This window comes from Equus asinus, chromosome 2, assembly GCF_041296235.1.
Source record: "Equus asinus isolate D_3611 breed Donkey chromosome 2, EquAss-T2T_v2, whole genome shotgun sequence".
In the NCBI taxonomy this organism is placed as follows: Eukaryota; Metazoa; Chordata; class Mammalia; order Perissodactyla; family Equidae; genus Equus; species Equus asinus.
Window position 1 is genome coordinate 16,836,725 of NC_091791.1, and position 12,301 is coordinate 16,849,025.

The 12,301-nt window shown below is 32.8% G+C and overlaps 1 protein-coding gene across 2 annotated transcripts in view; it reads right to left on the reverse strand.

Annotated features, from left to right (window-relative positions):
- The window catches only part of ATRNL1 (attractin like 1), a 737,371-nt gene that overhangs the window by 620,273 nt on the left and 104,797 nt on the right, over positions 1–12,301 (reverse strand). The gene's annotated exons all lie outside the window — the stretch shown is intronic.

Here is a 12,301-nt window from a genome sequence, read left to right on the forward strand (position 1 = left end):
CCAAAATGCCTTTGATAAAATCCCACATCCATTCAAAATATAAACCCTTACCAAACTAGGAAAAGAGGAAACTTTCTTAATAACAGTATCTACAAAACCCACAGTGAACATCATTCTTACTGGAGAAACACTGAAAGCATTTCTTTAAAGCTCAGGAATAAAAATAGATGCCTGTTATCACCACTTCTATTCAACATTGAACTGGAGGTTGTTGCTGAAATGATAACGTAAGAAAAATGAAAATTGTAAGATCCAGGAAGGAAGAAACAAAACTGCCATTATTTGCAGATAATCTGAGTATCTACTGTTAAAAACTGAAAAACATCTACACATAAATTACTAAAATACAGGAAGCCATTAGACATCAATTGCATTTCCATATATCAACCCATAAAGAAAAGAATAAAAGATAATGTACTAATTGAATAGCATCACCCAAAATTCATATACACCTCAAACCACAGAATGCGACCTTATTTGGAAATAGGGTCTTGGCAGACATAATTAGCTAAGCTAAAATGAGGTTTTACCAGATTAGGGTGGGCCCTAAATCCAATGACTTGTGTCCTTATAAGAAGACCATTTGAAGACACATACAAACACACAGGAAGAAGGTCACGTGAAGAAAGAGCCTGAGATTGGAGTGATGAATGCAGTTACAACAAAAGAATGCTCAATCGCCAGGAGCTGCTGGATGCTGGAAAAGGCAAGAAAGGATTCTTCCCTAGAGCCTGGAGGGAGCACCACCCTGAAAACACCTTGATTTCGTTAGGACTTCTACCCTGCTGAATTATGAGAGGATAAATTTCTGTCATTTTTAAGCCATCAAATTTGTGGTAATTTGTTACTTCGTCCTTGGAAAACCAATAGAGTTCATTTAGAAAAGTATATGACATATCAATCACCTAGGAATAATTCTAACAAAAAGTTCGTATTGCAGACTATGAAAGGAACGCACTTTCATTAAATGGTTTTGGGACTACTGATTTCCACATTTAAAAAAATGGAACCCTACCCAGATGGATTAAAAACTAAACGTGAAAGGTAAAACTATAAAAATTTGGAGGGAAATGCAGAAAACACAGAGATAGGAAAGTATTATTTAAGCAAGACACAAAGTACAATCCATAAAAGAAAAGACTGCTCACTTCTACATTAAAAGCAAGAAGTTCTGTTCAAAACAACATCATACAAAGAGCAGAATGAAAATCCACAATCTAGGAGAGAAAATGTTTGCAAAATATGAAACTAACGAAGGATTAATATCAAAAAGAAGGGTACAAAAATAACAAAACAGGCAGAAGAATTGAGCAGAATTTCCAAGAAGAGAGAAATGTGGACAATAAGCACGAAAAGATATTCCACCTCGTTAGCAATCAGGGAAATGTACATTAAAACCAAAATGGGATACCATTTCATACCTATTAAATTGGCAAAAACTATTTCAAAAAATTAACACCACGTTTTAGAGAGTTTCTAGAGGAATGGGAACTCCCATTCACCGCTGGTGGGAGTATAAATTAGTAAAATGACATTATAGTTGGGTAAAATTGAGCATGACACTCCCTTCTAATTATTATAAATGACCAAGCATTTATAATATTAAGTAAATAGCTTAGAGAAACTTGTATATGAAACAATGGAAGACCAGGTAAGAACATTTATAATATAATTGCTAATAAGAGCAAAAATTGGTGCATTCCAAATATCCTTCCACAGTAGAAGAGAAAATATAAAAAAGATCTACATTCACCCATTAAGCATCTCTCCACTGGACAACAATTCTGCCAGCAATCCTACCATGCTTCCCTCACCACTCACTCGTCCTCCCCCCTAAAAGACCATTTCATACTTTATCTTCTCTCTTCAAACCTCAAACTTCCAATAAATACCCCCATTCTCATTCCCAAATGATAACGTCACCACATTTCACTAAAAATAAAAAAAGAATTAAAATTTTCACAAGCTCTCACCATGTCAACACATTTACCTGCATCTTTGCTCACATAACCTGCCTTTTCTCCTATTCCTATGAATAAAATATCTATACTGCTCTAGGAAATGCTATCCTCTCTATTTGCTCACTAGATCCCACGGCTACTCATTTTGTTAAGGACATCCCTCTAGCAAATTCTTCCCTTTCTTGCATCATTTTTTTTTACATCTTCTTAATCTTTCTCATCAACCAGTAAACATAACTATTTCTCCAAACTTAAAAAAAGAAACAAAACACCTCTCTTGTCCTCACCTCCCTTACCCCTTGTTAACTCTATTTCTCTCCTTCCCTTAGAACAAACTCCTCAGAAAATTTGCCAGTACTTTTCTCCCATTCCTCTTCTCCCATCCTGATGACAATCCATGCCAATCAGAATTCATTCTACCACCCCACTGGAACCTCTCCTGTCAAGGTCAGCAAAAAATTCCAGTTTGCCAGATCCCATGATCATTTCTCAATTTTCATATTATTTTATCTATCAGCCGCTTCTGACAAACTTTCTTCTCTCTCCTTTGAAACACTCTCTTGGCTTCTAGAACATCACACTTTCCTGGTTTTCCTGCTAACTCGTTAACTTCTCATTCTCAGTCTCCTTTTCTAGTTGTCATTTTTATCTCTCTGACCAGAAAATCAGTGTCCAGATCCCCAAACTCCTATATCCAGCCACTTATTTAACATATCCACTAGGATATGTAATATGTACCTCAAATTAAATATATCTAAAATTGAGCTTCTAATCTTCCTCCACACAAAACCTATTCCTCCCACAAAATTCATCATCGCAAGTAATGCCAACTCCATGCTTTTCAGGTCTTCAAGGCCAAAAGCCTGATTCATCTTTCACTCCTCTCTCTCTTCCACTCTATTTCCAATCCCTTCGTCTATCAAACCTCTGTTGGCTGTACCTTGAAAATATATTCAGAATCTAACCAATTCTCATCACCTGCACATTGCCTCTTTGGTCTCAAATGCCATCATGTGTTTCTTAGATTATTACAATAGCCTCCTAAATGGTCCTCTTGCTTCTCCTCTTGCATCATAATCACAACACAGCAGCCAAAGTGATCCTGTAAAAACCTAAATCAGAGCATCTCACATCTCTGTTCAAAACCCTCCAATGGCTTCCCATATCAGAATAAAAGTCAAAATTCTTATAACAATCCCTATGACTCTAGATAACAGGGTTTCCAATTACCACTCTAAGGTCATTTTCCACTACTTCACCCAACCCACTCTAAGACACTCTACTCCAACTACGCTGGCCCCCTTGCTATTCCCAATGACAAGCATATTCCCATCTCAAGACTTCTGCACTAGTTTTCCAGAACACCTGTCCCTCAAATACTGGCATGGCTCACTCTCTAACCTCTTTCAGGTCTTTACTCAAATTTGTTTTCAGTGATGTCTTCTCTGACCACCGTATTCAAAGGCAACAACGTAAAACTCCCTATCCTCTTTCCACGCTTTCTTTTTCCTCTATTGCACTTATTACCATTTAAAACACATTTCACTTATTTCCATTTTCATTGTCTGCTTACCCCATAAAATATATCTCCAAAACATAAAGTTTTGATTTAAAAACAAAGGTCTCTAAGGAAAGCATACAATGCTAAACAATACACACAACTTTCAAAAACGGACAAACTAAATAAATTGTTTGCTTGCAAACACATATAGGAGGGTAAACATCCTATAATAAAAAGCAAAGAAATAATTAACACAATATTAAGAATAATGGTTACCTCTCTGGGGGTTAATAAAGGGAGTGCCATAATGCAGGGACACACAAGGGCTTCTGGGAGTACTGTAACATCCTCTTTCTCAGTTCAGGTAGATAAGGTGATTACTTTATTATTGTTCTGAAACTATGTATGCATGCTTTCATACAGTCTTTTGTCCATATGCAATATTTCCCAGTTTATAAAAGAGAACTAGGGAGAAAATAAGTACTACGTATCTCAAAATTACCTTAAAAGATAAAGCTATAGAGATAAGTATTTCTTTAAATTATCAATATGCAGTTTGAACCAGACATTCCAAAATTTCAAATCTCATAACATACTGTGATGTTTATAAAGACAATTTTTTAGCCTATATAAATACTTTATGTTCATTTTAATAAATCTCTCTATTGTACTACTTCTTTATTATATGTGTGTGTTTCTATTATTTCCCACATACACATGTACCATAAAAATTTAAACTATGTGTCTCCCTTATTGAGAACTTCTTAGGATTATTTTCAACACAGTGCTTGATATGGAGTCAATATTTTTGTTGAAAAGATTTCAGACATTCATTATGCAGAGAAATAAGCAAGGATGAACACCATGATAGCATGTTCATCAGTGTTTACTAAAATGTAAGTTAACTAATAACATATTTATAAAATTGTATCACTTTCTAAAACGTCTGACAGCTCAATTTTTAGAGAAATCACAAAAACAATAATTTATTAAAATAGCTTTGAATATTTTAATGTAAAAATAACTCCCATTATATCAAATTTAAGAAGCTAGAATAATTTCATGTAACCAAATGTAGCATAATTATGAAAACATTTTAAAGACTTTTTTTAAGTATAGAAATAATATAGTAGCACAGAAGAATTATTAGACTGACTACTTATCTTTGCAATATTTCTATAAGCATACTTGAAATCTTTTTCTCTCACTTGGAAAAAAAATTACCAAATTGATAATTACAACTGTAAGTTGTAAATGATAATGTTTAATATGTTCCTTATGTGCTGAAACTTACTGTGCTTCTGCACAGGTTAAAGGAACACAACAATAGAGAGAAGAACCTCAACAACAGGTCAAGAAAATCTGAGGTCTCTAGTACGAGAGAAAAGCCTCGACACAGAAGAACAGTGAAGGCGTAGCCTCCTATGGTTAGCTCTGCACACATGTATGTGCAAAGAATGTTACGAGACACCTCATTTATCAAGGCTAAGAAATCAAGACCACAATGGCCCTGGTACTCAAAACCATTACAGCAAAGTTAAAGTCCTTTAGCAAGGGATAATACCCATTAATAAAACATCCTAACAACATAAAAGGAATCATTTTTGAGAAATGGGGATTTTTATAAATACACGATGTTTGTTTTCTCTTACTCTTTAAATGTAAAGAAAGCAGACTCAACTAGTCCTGAGTATTGGGGTAGTAGCAATGGCTTTGGTTGTATCTGAACGTTTATGTCTCAATCCCTTTCTAACAATGGCAGAAAAAACCCATATTTTGGTAAGTATACATTAAAAATTGACCCTCTTTTAGTATCCAAATTATCATAAACTACTAGCACATAATATTAAACCTGAGAAGTCAAATCAAACACAGATTTCTATTTTTAAATAAACTTTTATGAAGTATAACATACATCCCAAAAGTAGACAAATCTAAAGCCTGTAGTTTAATGAGTCATCACAAAATGAACACGTGTAACCAGTCCAGAAGCTTCCCTGTTGCCCATCCCGATCACTACTCAACTCTTCCTGGCCTAAGGTAATCCCTCTCATAACTTCTAAGACCACAGATTAGTTTTTTCTGGTGCTAAACTTTATATAAATGGAATCATATACTCTATATTCTTTTGTGTCTGGCTTATTTGGGTCTATATTACTTTGGTGAGATACAATTGCATGGATTCATGCAGCGACAATTCTTTCATTTCGATTATTGTGTAACATTCCATTATATGAATATACAATTAATTTATCTATTGAACTGTTTCAATAGATATTTCATTCATTTCCAATGATTGACTGTTACAAATAATGCTATCATGAATACTCTTCTACGTGACTGTAATGCATACAAACATGCATTTGTTGGTTATATAACTAGAATAACTATCTCATAGGATACATATATTACATACATGTGTCTGAGTGTATTCAAATTTAGCAAAAACTGTCAAAAGCTTTTTCAGAGTGCTTCTACCGCTTTATACACACTTGATATTAGCAGTCTTGTAAATTTTAACCACTTAAGTGGATGTGTACTGGTACCTCAATATTGTCTTAATTTAAACTGACCTGGTGACTAATAAGGTTGGGCACCTTTTAAAGTATCTATTTTGGTCATTTGATATCCTTTTTTTGTGTGGTACCTGGACAAGTCTCTTGCTCATTTTCTCTTGAGTTATGTGACATTTTCTTATGATTTGTAGTACTTCTCTATATTTTCAGGAATAGAGTCTTTCATTGGGTTTATACGTTGCAAATATCTCCCACACCACAGCTTGCCTTTTCACCTTCTTCCTGATATTTTTATACATACATATAGTTCAGTTTATCATTTTCCCTCTACTAAGAGTACTATTTAAATCCTAACTAAAAAGTCTTTCATTACCAATGGATATAGAGATATTTGCCTTCATTATCTTTGACAATATTTATTATTTTACCTTCTATATGTAGCTCAACAATTGATTTGAAACAAATTTTTGTGTATGGTGTGAAGTAGGGCCCAAATTTCATTTTTTTCAATGGTATATCCAAATGGCCCAGAATAATTTATTGAAAAAATGGCTCTGTAATGACAACATTGTCATAAATTAAGAGTTCATAAGTGTACAGGTCTATCGTGAAATTCCTATTTGCTGCATTGGTCTACTTCTCTATCTTTACAATACGATTACTGTGGTTTCATAAGTCATTAGATCTGGTAGAGAAGTTCTCCAGTTTATTCTTCTAAAAGTTTGTTTTAGCTATGATTTGTCCTTTGCATTTTCATATAAATTTTAGAATAGTCATGTCCATTTCTAAAAGAAAAATACTTGCTGCAATTTTGTTTGGGATTACATTAAATTTATAGATCAATCTGGGCAAAACAGACATCTCTACAACATTGAGTTTTTCAATCAATTATCATAATGTATCCTCCACTTATTTAGGTCTTCAGTTCCTCACAATAAGCTTTTACAGTTTTCTGTGTAAAGATCCTGCCTATATGTCACTGTATTTATTCCTTAGGTTATTGATATTCTGATGGTAACATAAATTCTTTGCTTTTAAATCATCATTTTCCAACTGTTCCTGGCATATAGAATTACTATTTTTGGTTTTTTTATATTGACCTTATTTCTAGAAATCTATTATTCATTTAGCTTTTTTATTTTATTTTATTTTAATTGCTTTATTGTACCGGATAGAAATTCCAAAACAATGTGAAATGGAAATGGTGACAGTGGGCTTTCTTATCTCATTCTTAATCTTAAATGAAAATTTTTCTAAATTACACTATAATGTTTGCAATCAAGTTTTTCTGTTTGTTTGAATCCTTTTACCATATGAACAGTTTGCTTCTATTCTTACTTTACCAGAGTTTATAGCATGAATATATGTTAAATTTTATCTAAACTTTTCTCTGCAGCTTTTGAGAAGATTATGTGGCTTTACTTATTTATTCTCTTAATGTGTTCATTACCCTGATTTTAGGAATTTTTAATGTATCTTATATTCTTAGAATGAACCCATATGTTGTATTAGACTTTTCATAAATGGCTGGATTCACTCGATTTTTTAAATAATTACAATAATTATACTATAAATTCCTTATCTGTAATATCTTTTTCATATTTTTGTATCAGTTATGCTAGCCTCATAAATCTCAAGATAATTATTTCTGCCCTCTGAAAGTTTGTGAAGGATTGGCATTATTTATTTCTTAAATATTTACTTCTTAAATGTTTAGGTAAATTCACTAGTAAAGTGATCTAGGCCGAAAGGGTTTGGGGATTTGTTTTGTCATTTTTGCATGGTTTTTGTTTTTTGGGGTTTTTTGGTGAGGAAGATTGGCCCTGAGTTAACATCTGTTGCCAATCTTCTTCTTTTTGCTTGAGGAAAATTGTTGCTGAGCTAACATCTGTGCCCATCTTCCTCTATTTTGTATGTTGGATGCCACCACAGCATGGCTTGATGAGAGCTGTGTAGGTCCACACCCAAGATCCAAATCTGCAAACCCTGGGCCACTTAAGCAGAGCACCAAAATTAACCACTACACCACTGGGCTAGCTCCTGCATGTTTGTTTTTTAAGGAAAGAGGATTTCAAACACAGATTCTATTTCTTTGATACAAGACTATTCCAATTTTCTACCTCTTCATGTGTCAATTCTGGTAAGTTTTACTTTTCTAGAAATTTGACATGGTTATTTGATTTTTTTAAATTTACTATCATACAGTTGCTTATCATACACTCTTATTATCTTTAATGTCTATAGGATTTGTAGTGATGTCTTTTTTTTCATTCTTGATATGGGTTATTTGAGTATAATCTTTGTTTCTAAGCTAGGTAGGTATTTATCTATTACTCTTTACAAATACCCAACTCTGTGGATTTTTGGTGGCCATATGAGTCATCTCCATTATATATTTGTTTTCTATTTCATTAATTTGTGTTATCTTATACTCTTCTTTTTTCCTGTCTTTATTTACTTATCTTTTCTTTTTCTAATAAAATGCATTAGATGTCCCTCTTGGCAGCATCATACACATTTTGATGTGTTATCACTCAATACAAAATATTTTCAAAATTCAGCATAATTTCTTTGACCAATTAGTTTTAAGGAGTTTATTAATTCCAGACATCTTAGAGTTTTTGTGGTCACTTTTAAGTTCATTTCACTGTGGTCAATTACTTTGTGTGATTTCAATCCTTTTAAATTTGTTGAGATTTGCATTAAAACCCAGCATATGGTAAATTTTGGAAAATGTTCCATATGTACTTGAAAACAAGGTATATTTGGCAGTCATAAGATAATTTGCTCTCAAATATCAAAAAAGACAAAATTATTAATTGTGGTTTTCAAATCTTTTATATCTTTACTGCTTTTTTGGTCCCCTTGTACAATCAGTTACCAAGACAACTGGGTTAAAAATATCCTATGATTTGACCCCTTTTATTCTGTCAATTTTTGCTTTACTTAATATAGTGTTATAAGGTACATATAAATTCAGAACTCTTATGTCTTCTAGGTAGATAACTGACTTAAATTCTTATTTGTTTCATATTAGTTCTTTTATCAATTCCCACATAATATGAGGACCTTAGTACTTTTGAACACCACTTACCCTCTTTCCTGACTTATGTCTGTTATTATCATGTATTTAAATTTTGCATATATTTAAGCCTCTATTATTATAGTTTTACATACTAAGTAATCACTTAGATTTGCCTCTTTTATTTCTCTATTCCTTCCAGTATCTGGGATCATTTTTCTTCTACTTCAGTAGCATTTCGTTTATTTATTTAGCATTACCTTAATTGCAGGTCTGCTATTGTCAAATTCTCTCAATTCTTGTTTTTCTGAAAATGTTATTATGCTTTCTTTCTCTTTTTTTTTTCCAAAGAAGATTAGCCCTGAGCTAACATCCACCACCAATCCTCCTCTTTTTGCTGAGGAAGATTGGCCCTGAGCTAACATCTGTGCCCATCTTCCTCTATTTCATATGTGGGACGCCAGCCACAGCATGGTTTGATAAGCAGTGTACAGGTCCACACGCCTGATCTGAACCAGTGAGCCCCAGACCACTAAAGTGGAGCACGCAAACTTAACCGCTGTGCCACCAAGTGGGCCCCTGCTTTCATTTTTGGAGGATATTTCACTGGACGCAGAATTTTAAGCTGAGATTATTTTTTTTCAGTCATTGAAGACACCACATCATCTAGATTCCATTTTTTCAATTAGGAAATCAGCTGTCAATTTTAATGTTGGTCCTTTAAAAAGAATATGCCTTTGTTCCCTCTGGCTGCTTTAAAGTTTTTCTCTTCTGTTTGGGCTTTCATTTCATCAGTTCTACTGTGATATTTATAAATGTAAGTTTCTTTGTACTTATCCCCCTTGGTGCTCATAGAACTTCTTCAACTTGTGGCTTGGATGTCTTTCATCATTTTTGAAAGTGTTCAGTCATTAAGACTGCAAATAGTGCTCTATATTATTTTCTCACTCTTCTTCTGGAGTCCAGTTACATGAATGTTACACCATTTCCACATGTCTCTCATTTCTTTCTCTCTTTTATTTTTCATTCTTTGTCTTTCTTTACTTCAGTGGGGCTATTTCCTTCTGACCTATCTTCTCTTTCATTAATTCCCTCCTCAGCTGTGTCTAACCTGCTGTTAAACCCATCTGAGGAATTCTTAATTTATTTAACATATTTCTCATTTCTATAATTTCCATTTGATTCTTTAGTAAGAGTTTCCAGTTGTCTGCTAATATTTTCTACTTTGTATTTTAATTTCTTTGTCATAAAATCCTAATTATCTTAAAGTTTTTGTGTAAAAACACCATTAAGCTGTAAATATGCTTCTAAGAGGTGTTTTTTTAACTATCTTGTCTTTTTCTAAGCCTTATTGTTTTTTATTTTGTATCAGATACTGCATAAGATAGACTGAAGAAATAATTTGAGACTCTATATGATATTATCTTCCTCAAGAGAGCATTTACTTTTGCTCTGCTGGCTAGTTAGGGTATGGGCAGATAACCATAATTGAATTAAAGACTGTGATGATACAAAGGTGGGCTTATCCTTACTAATAGGTTTAGAACTTTAGGGGCCAGACTTAATCCTTAAGCATGTACCAAGGCCTGTCTTCCCTGGCACACATGAAATCCAATTTTGGTCCTCCATACTGATTGACAAAAGCTCTGCTCTGTTTCATAGTCAGTTTTCAGGATTTATAATTGTCTCAAGGACAAAAGTTGGACAAAAGGTCAATCTTATCTCCCTTGACATTCTACCTCTCCTAGTTCTTGACCACAAATTCTCACTACCTTGATAGGGCTCTGATGTCTTAAAAAGATGTAATTTCTAACTTTTCTCAATGGAAATAGTAGTCCAAAATAATCCATTTCACGACTGAAAATTCCTCCAAACACACATTTACTAATATCTCAACAAACTAGCCTATCTACTAAAAAGTTAAGCCAGTTCTGAGGTGGTAAAAATTTAAAATTTATCTGCACAATGGACACAAAATAGTGACATTTTAAAATTACATCACATTTGACAAATAAACCTGATTTAAACTATAATCTATATACAACAGCAAATTTGAAAACTTAACTAACAAAAAGCATCAAAACTTTAAGAATGCTACACATTTTAAGGATAGGAAAATACCATTTTAGTGCTGATAATTTTACTGATCTTTTGAAAAAATATAGGATGTAGTAAAATATTAAAGCATTATATATATATAAAACATATATATATATAAACATATATATATAAAAACATAGACCTAATGAGGTGCTCAAAATAATTTACCAATTATTTCACTAAATTCTCCTAAGGAACAAGTATCAAATGTTATTTGTGCATATACTAAAATTGCCAACAGTGATAATTACCTTTTCCTATGCAAAAGTTCACTGTGGAAAGTTTTCAGGCAGGGAAGCATGTAAAATCTGAGCAAATTCCATTCAAGTGATGAGCAACAATCCTCTCATTTTGACTTTATTCGAATAATACCCATGCCTCTCCTATCCATTCACTTCTGTTAAGATACCTCCCTGACCATTACTATACCCATTATTATTACTACTGGAAACTATGCTGCTTCTTTCATGAAAAAGCAGTTATCTTTTCCCTTTTGGTGTGATACAACATCTGTAATATAGGCAAAAATAAGTTAAGCAGAATGATAGTGCCTTAATCACTACACCACAATTCCTCCTGCTATCAAAAAGTCAAAGAGAAAACGATAAAAAAGATTAAAATAGGAAATATAATGCAATGTATAAATTATATAAAATTAAAAAATAATTTATTGATTTTGATATTTATAAAACTATAAAGAATAATACTGCATTTTATTAGACTAAAAAAATAATGAAAATTAACAAAATCATACAAAGGAAAAGTTTTATTTTTTTAACTCCATCATTCTTTTTCAAATAAAGTAAAAATTAGAATATATGATGGAAAGTGAAGAGGGCAAAACAAAACACAATTTAGTGGAAAACTGTATTTCCCTTACACACATAAAGTAATTTCACGCTAAAAGTTTAAAAGAATGTGTAGCATCTCAAAATAACAAAGGAGTCACATCCCACCTTTTACAAAGGGAAATGAAGACAACAAAAATTCTATTTTCAAACTCATATACCTAGAAAAATCAACAAATGAATAATATTTCAAACATAAAGAGAACATTATGGTTATGAATAGGTAATTCACTAAACAGGAAACACAAGCCACAAGTGAACACATAAAAAGATGCTTATTCACAATAGTACTCAGGGTATGCACATTAAAATATCAATACGATACCATTCACATCCATTGTGTTGGCAAAAGG